Source organism: Talpa europaea, assembly GCF_964194135.1.
Source record: "Talpa europaea genome assembly, chromosome: 4".
Taxonomy (NCBI): Eukaryota; Metazoa; Chordata; class Mammalia; order Eulipotyphla; family Talpidae; genus Talpa; species Talpa europaea.
Window position 1 is genome coordinate 2,519,943 of NC_140070.1, and position 11,130 is coordinate 2,531,072.

Sequence of the window (11,130 nt, forward strand, 5' to 3'; positions counted from 1 at the left end):
TTTATGCGACCACTGAGAGTATGATGTGGGGACTGAGAGGATGCAGAAGCACAGTCATTGACATTCACGTTTCTGCTCCCCCGCCAAGGCCGCAGATACTCAGAGAATATTCCCGCCCCCTCCCGCCCCCTTGCAGCAAGTTAGCTGGGGCATGTGAGTATTTAAACAATGCAGTGTGACTTTGTTGTGGCCCCGAAAAGCTCCTGCATGCCTCTCCAGGCTCTCTTCTGTGCGATGACCAAGATGCCATGGGGTCCAGGCAGACCATGGGGTCCACTCCTCCCAAGTGACCAGTCAACAGAGGTATGAAGTTTATGTTTGGAAAGTGAGAACTGACCCTGGTGGTGTTAACCTTCTGGGATTTTGCTGAGCAAAACACAAAACAGAGATGTTAATACCGCCTTTGAAGGCCAACATGTCAATGAAATGCTATTACAGTACCTAACACAGGCTTGGCACATAGTAGGTCTTGTTAATGCTAGTCCCGGTCTCCGCTTAATCCACCAGGATACCTCCCATGTCACAGCAGAAATGCTACAGCTGTCGGTAATGAGTGCTTCCTCTGCGGCGCCAAGCCACTTCTTGTTCTAGTTCCAGCTGGTGCATTCGAGCTTATTCCAGGATCCAGGCCCAGAGCTCCGGAGAATCAGATGGAGGGAGCACTTGCCAAGACTACCCTCTGCGGAGCTGCCTGGATAGAGGCAAAAGGGGTGGGGCTAGGGTCCACTTCATGCAAATGAAGTTTCCAGTCAGTGCAGTTCTGATTGGTGGAAAGTTTGTCAAGCTGCGACTGGTGTCTTGTCAGTCCTAGCGAGGCTCGGCTCGTAGGCTCGTCCGTGTGGCTTCATCCTCGCTGTGGATACACCTGCGTGGCCGGAACATAGCTGGGGGCCTGGACCTCAGGGGCCCGACCCGCAACAGCTTCCAGGCTCGTCTTTGGTTGTTACCCAGACTTGGGATGTCTTTATGTTTGTTTTTCCAGCGGGGATGCAGAAATGGGGAGCCCGGGATGCCCCCAGTTTTGTGGTTTGACTTCTGGCTTGCTTGTTTGCTCGCTTATGTAATGGAAATCATGACTCTTGCCTGGGTGGGCCAGGAGGGCAGAGTCAGGGCTTCCTGGGCCTGTGCTAGCAGCGCTCAGTCCAGGGAGCAAGGGGTAAGGGTTAGGAGGCTGCCGGAGAGAGGGAGGATCACATTTAATCCTGTTTGTCCTCTGGGAGTTTTCCAAAGCCAGACAAGGACACGGTCTCTAATGCCCGGCCGCTCTCACACACGTCCAGGACAGGCTTTGTGTTCTTTTTAAACGCTGCACACACTTGGCTGCACAGAGTTTAAGGAGGACGAAGATCGTCTTAATAGTGTTAATGGGTGGTGATGGGCGAATCATAATCTTGTAACCAAAATGGCCCCCTCGTTTGTGTGGGCTATTGAAAGCCAAGGCTCTTTGGTAGGTAGAGAAGAAAAGATTTGAGATTGCTGCCACCCACCTCCTCCACGGGAGCGTGTTAATGGGGGGACGTCTTAGCGCTGGGGATGCCTGAAAAGCAGTTGCTTTGTCAATTCCAAACATTATTGTGACTTGCTCAAGCAGCGCTGAGGGATGGATGGGGTGGGGGCCGGTACCGCCTGTGGTGTTTGCATTTTAGGGTTCCCACGTTGCTGCAGCAGCAGAGTGACTGCTGAGAAAGGCCCAGGAGCAGGGAGTGCGTGTTCTGGATTCCTGCTCCCGCCACTCACTTGTCTTTCTTGGAGACCCTGGTCTCCGCGCGGGCCTGCTGTGGCTGCACGTGGCTTGAGCTGCTGACTTTTAAACTTATTTTTGGAAGGACACATCAGTGCACATAACTCAAAGCTTGCATGCAACTGGGTAGACACCCTCAGAATCGCCACGCCAGGCAGGGAGAGCGTGACAATTGTGCATCATCTTTCTTGCAAAATAGCTACAGATGCTTCTAAGGGAGATAGCCTTGGTCTCGAGCTGTGTGTAGAGACCCTGCGGGGAAGCAGAAGGCAGTGAAAGCCGCGCAGCACGTGGGGAGGGGTTCAGCGCCCACGTGCACTTTGCCTCTGCCATCCCGGGCCCTGCATCCAGGTGAGCACCAGTGAGTACCCGTGAGGCCCCCCAGTGAAAGGTCTGAGCAAAATAGGAAAGTCTTCTGGTTTCAAATGCCTTTTGTTGTTGTTCAACAACAGGAAATACACTAAAATTAAAGGGAAAAACACGCCAAGATGCTCACTCGAGGACCAGAAGCCGGGGGCTAGAAGTGGGGGAGAGGCTTTCCGAGGCTTAAGCAGTGACTTTTGAACACGTTTTGTTTTGTTTTGTTCTGTTCTTCTGCTTGGGGAAACCACAGTCTGGTTGGTGAAAGGGAGGGCAAGCGGGGGGCGGGGGCAGCCGGGGGAGGGTGGCTTTGTGAATTCTGAAGCTGCAGTGAGTGATGGCAAGACCCGGCTCAGAGCAAATTCGTGGAAAACCTCCAAGCGGTGATCAGTGTAAATGTGATTCGAGAAGCAACTAGAGAGAAGCTCACATGGGGTTCTGGGATGGGGTGTGACAGGAGCCCATGGGAGTGCGCTGGGGTGTGACAGGAGCCCATGGGAGTGCGCTGGGGAGGCATTTGGAGGGACAGATGGCGGGACTTAGGGACACAGTGACACCCAGGTAAGCCCCCATCCGTGGAGCAAGAGCTGGTGTTAGCTCTCAGGTCGGAGCTAGGTCCCGGGCCAGGGACCCAAGTCAGGCAGTAGCAGTGATAACGCTGAGACTTAAGCCCCTGGCCACCAGGGAAGCCCACACAAAGTGTTTGCATGGTGGCTCTTCCCTTTTCCTCCCGTGACTCAATCGCAGTTAACGCTGGCGCATAATAGGATGTGGCTTCCGCGTGGGCTGGGGCTTAATGAGGTGTGGGGGGAGGAGAGGGGGGTTCAGAGCGCCTGAGGCCACAGAGGCTGGGGTTTATCTTTAGATAGTGGATGTCATTCTTGGATGATCCCCCAAACATTTGCTGAACACCCACAGATACCTACCGCACACCCAGTGTAGACCGCCCGTGTGTATGTGAGGGGGTACCGGGCTGAACGGGTAATCCTTGAGCTGACCTCATCCTCCTAACAACTTTAAGATCTAAGTGGGGGACCAGATTATTTTTCCTAATTTTATGTTCAGGTTAAGGGTCTAAATGGAGGCAGAATGGGGTGGCACCCAGATGGCTGTGCACCTGGATTGGTGCTCACAGCCGCTCCGGCATCACCAGACACCCCAACTAGCACGGAGTCTGGAGGGGCAGCGGCTGAACATTCAAGCTCCTGCAATAGGAGAATTGACGTTTCTGTTATGAACTGTGTTTTGAGGTTTTACGACTCAGACTGAAGAGAGATGACGGAAGCCAGGGAAGCGGTTCTTTACGTCAGGAATGACGTGCTTCACCCTGACTGGGCCCCGGTAGGAAAGGGCAGACTGTTTCCACAGAGCTTTTTAATAAATGTTGACCATTTTTTACTGTTTTCATGAGACAGTTTCTCAAAGTCTTTTTATAATTACAAACCCTAAGACAGAGTAACCGAGTCAGGCACTGTTAAATTCCCTATGATTTGTACTTATATTCAGAAAATCTGAAGAGTGCTGGTCACCATGATGATGATTTTGTACTTTCATAAAAGTATCCTCCGACTTTGCCAGACCTTGAAAATCTGAAGCGGGAAAGCCCTGAAACCCTAGACTGCTAGGAATCTTTGCTGCTTAGCTCAAACCTGTTTTACGTCTTTCAAAGTTCTCATGACACCCTTCAGGAAGCCTGTGATTCTTTACAGCTAAATCTTTACAGCAAGACTCACTCCCAAGCATCATGAACAAAACAGCAACAGCCAAAGGTCTGAGCTGATGAACAGACAGATACACAGTGACACGTTCCCTTTTTTTTTTTTGTGGGACCCTCGCCGGTGGCCCGGGATCGAACCGGCGCTGCAGAGGCCCCGGGCAGCCTTGCAACCCAGCGCTCAACCGCTGCGCCACCAGGGGAGGCCCAGACACGTTCCCTTTTGACGTTGTCAGTGTTCGCGCCTCCCTCTGCCAGCAGCAGCTGCCCTGTCCACGAGGGAGTGGAGGTGACACCCAGGGCTCCCTGGAGTTCATCTAAGTGGCTAAAGAGTAACTCACTAACTTCGTGTTCGGTTCCGTAGTTGAAGCGTGACCCACCATTTCCCCCGGACTCAGGTGGTTTTCTTATTTGTCTGCATCACCTGCTGGGAGGATCGCCGTGAGCTGCTCTTGCTGTCAGTTGCGGGTGAGCCCTGCTTACACCCCAGCATCACTGGCGTGGACTCGGGGACACCGCTGAACTTCTTTGCAGCTCTGATTCCTCGTGGGCAAAATGGGGATAATTCCTCATCATTGGGAGGCTGTGACAATGAAACAGTAATGCACGTCTGGTCACCCAGGGCCTGGGGCAGTGCGCGTCACGCAGGCGAGCTTCCCGTCTCTGTCTCTAGCAGACAGACGCGTCGACAAGGACCTGCTCACCCTGGCCACCTCCTGTCTTACGTCACAGATCACACTCAGACCCTGAATCAGACGCTTCCCAGCACACACGCCCCGAGAGCCCGTTCTGACTCGGAGTCTCCAGAAGAGCTGCCGCGGCGACTCCCCCTGACTCTGGGGAGTGGCAGCTTTCACTTCAGAAACCAGAATCGTAGGGCTTGGAAATAAACATTTTAAAAAACAGTTGGGTTGCGGTTTTAAGCATATTTAAGTAAGTTAAGTAAGAGTATATTTAAATTTATTTATTTATTTATTTTCTTTAAAGAGTTATTTATTTATACAAGAGCTGGGGTACAGGCCAGAGGCGCAGGAGGGTGAGAGGATCCACCAGAGACAGAGCGGGGAACAGAACAGGCAGACTGACGAAATACACTGCTGAGGGGAGCAGCGGGGAGTCAGGAGAGGTCTGCCGTGCCATGTGGGTATCTCTGCAGCCGGCGGGGATGGAACCGGCACTGCAGAAGCTGTGGACACCGTCACAGCGCTGTGCTCAACCACCTGCGCCCTGCGGGGAGGCCCTATTTTTAAATTTATTTTTATAGCAGTGGAAGTAAGAGTGAGGGCCTGCTGGACGGCCAGGTTGGGCATGAATGGTGCAGCCATTTGCTCTGGGTCTTTGTGGGATTGTCTGCCTTGCACCTCGTTCTCTTGGGAACCCCATCTCCCTGGGCTCCACCCTGCAACCTCCTTACCTGACTCACTTTGCCCATCCTGATTGGCTGGCCCAGAGGGGTGCCTGGAAAGAAGTGGGGTCTTGAGTATTTTCTGTACGATTTTCAGCCAAATGGACCCGGCACCTCCGGCTGGAGAGAAGACTTGGGTCTCTGCAGAGGTCGGGCTGATGGCCAGGGGTCGACCTGTTCTAGCCTACGGGATCTTCTCAACCAACTCCCGGTGCCTCCGAGTGTCACTGCTTGGAGACCAGGTCTTCCCCGAGCAGTGCAGAGAGGAGAGGGGTGATGTACGCGCAAGGCCAGGGAAAGGCGCTGCTGTGGGACGGGCCTCAGCGGAATGCAGCCCTCAGGCCTCCAGACCTGAGACAAAACTAATTTTTGTTGCTGAAGCCCCGGCCCGTGGTGCCTCAGGCTGGCAGCTGATGCCCGGCATCGCCCCGATGCGAGACCTCAGGACCTGATTCCACCGGGAGGCCTTCGGTGGGTGGAGGCTGAGGTTTGCCAGGTGAGGGCTTGGCATCCAGTTGTGCTTGCTTTGGTTGTAGGTGAGGACACTGGATGGCAGCTGGGTGGTGGGTCGCCTGACGGCTAACAAGGGGAGAATTTGACCTGCCTGGTTATTCGGAAGGCTCCCTTCTGTGCTGTGACTGGGAACTAAATTCTCTGGTTTTAAAAAAGCTGTTGAAGCCACGCGATTCTATGCGGTTTTATTTGAAGGCCAATTGTTTAGTGAAAAATAAGCTAACACCTTACCTCTGCCACACCTCAGGCTGGACTCTGTGATTTAAGCTATTTTGTTTCATGTTGATTTTGCTGTCTCATATTTTGAGGGATGTTTTTATTTCTACTATTTCTTCTCTCTTTATGTATCTCTTTTATTACCCATTATATTAGGACCCATTGTGAGGTTGTTCAAAATCACCAAGTACATTTCTCACTCCTTTATTATTTCCGAGAAGCTTGGTTATACAGAGTTTTGTGTTGTGTTTAAAGCCATGTATATATTTTTTTCTGTTGGAAACCTTCACAAAGAAGTTCCACTTAGAGAAGGGACTCAGGAGTAGGAATTGGAAACCAGATCCCACAGTTTGCTGCTGATTCTGCTTATAGGAAGCAGGACAGACCAGCAATACACAGTGAAAGCAGTGGAAAAGCTCAGAGACTTTTGTGATTTTATCAGCAGATGGCAAGTATAATTTAATGTAGACAAACTAATAATTAATTGGGGAGCAAGGAGGCCAGTCCAGGGATGTGTCTACACAGAAAATAATCCTCTAGCACACAGATCAAGAAAAGGATTTAGGGATTATTCTTGAAAAATCATTAAAACTATCAGTCTGGCGTACAGATCTGGGAACAAAGGCAAATACAGTGTTAGCAAAGAGAAATCGCAGGCGCTGGAGGTGGCGCCTGCCAGTTTGAAAAGGACTTGTTTGATCTACTCAGGAATATCATCAGGTTGGTCATTATTATGCAAGGAGGGGACAGGAGAAGGCTAAACACCCAGGAGTGAAATGTATCTTCTTCGGAGAGGAGATGTAGGCCCACATGGCTTCAAGGACCTTGAGGGTTGTGAAGGCCTGAGCTGTCTTGGTAAGACTATTGGGAATGGTGGGAACTGGGTCAAAATGGAAGGTGCTTCAGTCTTTCTCCCTCTCTCCCTCTCTCTCTCTCTCTCTCTCTCTTTCTCTCTCTCTCACACACGCACACGCGCACACACACACACTGGCCCTCATAAGAAGCCTGCCTGCCCAATTCAGCTTTGGCCACCAACATGGATCCCAACTTAGCCCCAAAAGTTTTGCTTTGTGGCCCTCTCTGCCTCCTCCTGAACTGAGAATCCCCGGAGGATGAGCCTCTGTCTCACTCCATCTTGTCGCCTGCACTGTGTCCAGCATGTTACTTCAGCCTGGAAGGCCGCTGGCAAGTGCTGTGATGGAGAAGGGTCTGTGCAGAGCAACAGGCACAGTGTGCCTGTGGGGGCTGTCGTGTCTGGAGGCAGGTCCCCAAGAGCTCACGAGCATGCCCTGCAGCCCACGCTGGACTTGACTCAGCTTTGTGGCTCCTAGTTTGCATGCGGTGTGTAATGATTTCTGTCCCTGTAAAGTATAATGCTGTGTTTTTTCTCTGTCTCTTCCTCCCACCCAGCTCAGCCTCTCTTCATCCAAGATCTTTCTCTTTCCATTTTTAGCAAATGGGAATTTCACAGATGGCTTTTTCTTTTGTTGTCCTCTCATCCTGGTCTGTTTTGCTTGTTTTCCTTCCCCTTTTCTCCTCTACCTGGGCCACCAATGATGGGAGACAAAGGAACCTCAGGGGAGTCGATCCTTGGGGGGTGTGATACTCTGGTGAGCAGAGTTTGTGTTTCACTGATATTCAGCTCCATCAAGTAGCATGCCCTTTGCTGGGAGGTGATATGTCTAGAATAGATTAATAATTAAGCTCGTCAGGCTGTTTTTAATGTTTATTTATACATTTAAATTGTCCCTGTTAGATATAGATTGTAGCCTGTATAACCTATATCTGCAAATTATAAAACAAAATAATACAAGTGAATACCCGCAAACCCACCTCTCGAAGCTAGAACATTCAAAATCCCATGGAAGTTCCTGTATTTTCCTTAGCATTTCTTTGATGCCTACCAACCCTGCCTTAGGGCATTAGGAGCATCAGTTATGACCGTGCACAGAGTAACGCTTTTGTCAAAAGGTGAAGCACACCTTTAAGTTGTTTCTTGCATCTGTCGCCTCTTCTCCTCCCCACATGCCACTGCTGTGGCTCAGCTCCCAAGATCGCATTGTGACCATGACAGCAGCCCCATCATTTGTCTCTCTGTCTCCATTTTCACCCAAGACAGGGCCAGGAGCTGGATAAAGGGGCAGCTTTAGTGGGGGGAGTCAGTCTGAAAGAGGCATGTACACATTTGAATCAATTAAAAATATCGTGCCAATAAATTTCATTTTCATACAACTCCAAATAACTAGCAAAATACAAGCTGATTCTATTTACTTTACTGCTATTCAGTTTTCTTTGTTGAATAACAATTTGCTACAAACTGAACAACTCAAAACACACATTTCTTAGTTTCTGTGGGGCAGGAGTTCAGGCACGTCCCGGGGGGTCTGCTGCTCAGCATCCCAGAGGCCGTAACTGAGGTGCCGGCTGGGCTGTGTTCTCATCTGGAGACTCGACTGGGGAACAATCCACGTCTGAGTTTATTCAGGCTGTTGGCAGAGTCCACTCAGGGAGTCTTAGAGGTCCCCTGACCAACTGGGCTTCTTCAGCCTTTCTTCTTCCTTCACCAGGCCCAGCCCAGCCCACTAGGATGGAGCCTGGAAGAATCAATGAATGCCAGGAGAGTGAGACCATGTCACCTTTGTCGTATTTGGTGGCTTTGAATCAAGTCATGGTTCCCTTCCACTTCAAGAGGGGGGATTACATGAAGGTGTGAATGCCGGGAGGGGGATTACAGGGGGTCATATTTGGTTCTATCCACTACCTGTACCAAAGGAAACAGTGCTTTGAAATGGGGGAAATCCTACTCAGGTGGAAATGATTTGTCATAATTTCTTCCCAAAGATTATATGTGATAACTGAAACTTGGCATTCTGCTAAAATTTGAAAACCAAATAATGCATTGTGTAGTTGTTGAATATTTGAAAGGAGTGACTTGTTATAGTATCTAAATTTAAAATCCTTTATCTACAGCACAATAAAAGTGCTTTCATTAGAAAGTCATAAAATATAACTCATGAATGAAAAAGAATTCCATGAAGGAAGTAACTAGTTTTCCAACTTTTAAGAAGACTGTTGATTCTGTCTGGGCTAGAAAGAATCCATCTGTTTCTGAATATGACCTTTATCTGAATATTAGTTACTCCCTATCTCCACTGAATAAATGTTGAACCAAAAAATTCTGATTTCTAGAGACACTAGTTAGTCAACTGAGGACACCCACTTGTCAGCTTCAACTTCTATACAATCATGTGACAGTGACTTTTCAATCAATACCAGACACTAAACCATGGTGATTCCAATCAGCTTTCCCATATAGCAGACGACAGCACCTTGGCTTGTGTAACCACACTCTGTAACAGTCACAAGGATGAAATCTCATAGCAATGCATTTCCTAGTGTCCCTCTTGCTGACACCTGATAGTGCTGCTGTTGAAGTTATTTATCTAAAGCACAAACTTGATTTTGTCTCCTCTGATCCGCAGTCTCTGATGATTTCCCACTGCATCACTTTTAAAGTCATAACGTGGGCCTCCCCAGTGGCGCAGCAGTTGAGCGCTGGGTTGCGAAGCTGCCCGCAGCCTCTGCGGCGCCGGTTCGATCCCCGGCTGCTCCCCGGCCACCGGAGGAGGGTCCCACATGGCCGCAGACCCACAGGTCCCACATGCCGCCCGCTGCTCCCCTCAGCAGTGTGCTTCGGTCCTTCTGCCTGTTCTGCTCCCCACTCTGGCTCTGGTGCATTATCTCACCCTCCCGCGCTTCTGACTGTACCCAGTGCTTGTATGTATAAATAAATAAATAAATAAATCTTAAAAAAAATAAAATAAAGTCATAACATGGTCATTTTTGAATTTTATTGGCTCCAGTCTGTACTAGCTATCTTCCCCTTCCCACGTCTTCCTGCATCGGTGGATTCACGAAGCAGCAGCATGAACGGCGCTGCTTGCCTGTGTCATGCCTCTGCACATGTTCTGGCCTTTACTGGACACATGTCTGTAAGGATTGGCACAGTAAAGAGTACGAGAGCCAGACCAAGTTTCTGACAGGCAGGAAATTTATTGTGCCCTTGGGTGAGGTTCGCTGACCCCCGAGGGGGTCGAAGAAGTCGCACCCGTTGGGTGATGAGGGTAAGCTTTTGTAGGGTGGGACCTGGCATTGGTGGGAGGTGGAGAATGAGGAGTAGAAGTTGCTTTTCAAAGAAGTTGCTTTTCTCTCAGAACTGGTTGTTCTTTCATTGCTGCTTTTTAGGCCCTGTGCAAACCAGGCAGAGCCAGCTCTCAGGATGCAGGTGGCAGCAGTTTCCAAGTTCCCTTTTTCTTCCCCAGCCTTGCCCTGGCCTTGACCTTACAATGTCCACCCCTTCTCTGTGCATCCAGAGACTTTGCTTTTCTTGCCACCAGATTCCTTGGGTGAAGAGCTTAATATGCAGTACGCGATAAATATCACTCAAACAACAGAGCCTGAGACTTGATTTATGAGAGGTTGGATGAAATGATACTTCTTTATGTTTTAAAATTATTACACAAATGAGAATGTAAGGCTGCATGTTAAAAAAAAATTAAAATGTGTGGTAGAGATTCTCAATGCTATAGGATTCCGGAGGAAGAAGGTGCCCCTCTATGCTGGCATACTTACATTTTTGCTGAAGGAAGTGGAATTTGAAATCAGTGTTGAAAGAGGAGAACGATTTTGAGCCATGGCTAATGGGACATGTTCTTCAAAGTAGGACTTCATTAAAAGTTTATGGACCTGAGTTTTTGAATTGCGTGATAGAAGGAGGAAAGACTTTGTGAATGAAAAAAAGCAAGATGAGAAGGTCCAGCGCGGGAAGGAGCAGGTTGTGTGGTCCATGGGGACGTTTTCTGGGTCAGGCTGTGTTCTGCCAAACAGAATCTCAACCCCCTAAACAGAGCCCCCCTACTTGCTACAACGGTGGATGTGTTAGTTTATACCGCAAAAGACACTTTAACATTAGGATGCAAGTATTTTGCCATGGGGAGCTTCCTGGATGAGCTGGGGGGATTAGAAGGCCAGGAGGGAGGAAGGGCAGGGTTGGAGAAGGAAAGCTGGTCACAGGCAGCGGAGGGAGGAGCCAGGGCTGGTCTGGAAGAGGAGGGGAAGCTGCTAGGTGTGCTGGCAGCTCTGGAGCCCGGACGCGGGAACAGTCCCTGGACCTGCAGAAGG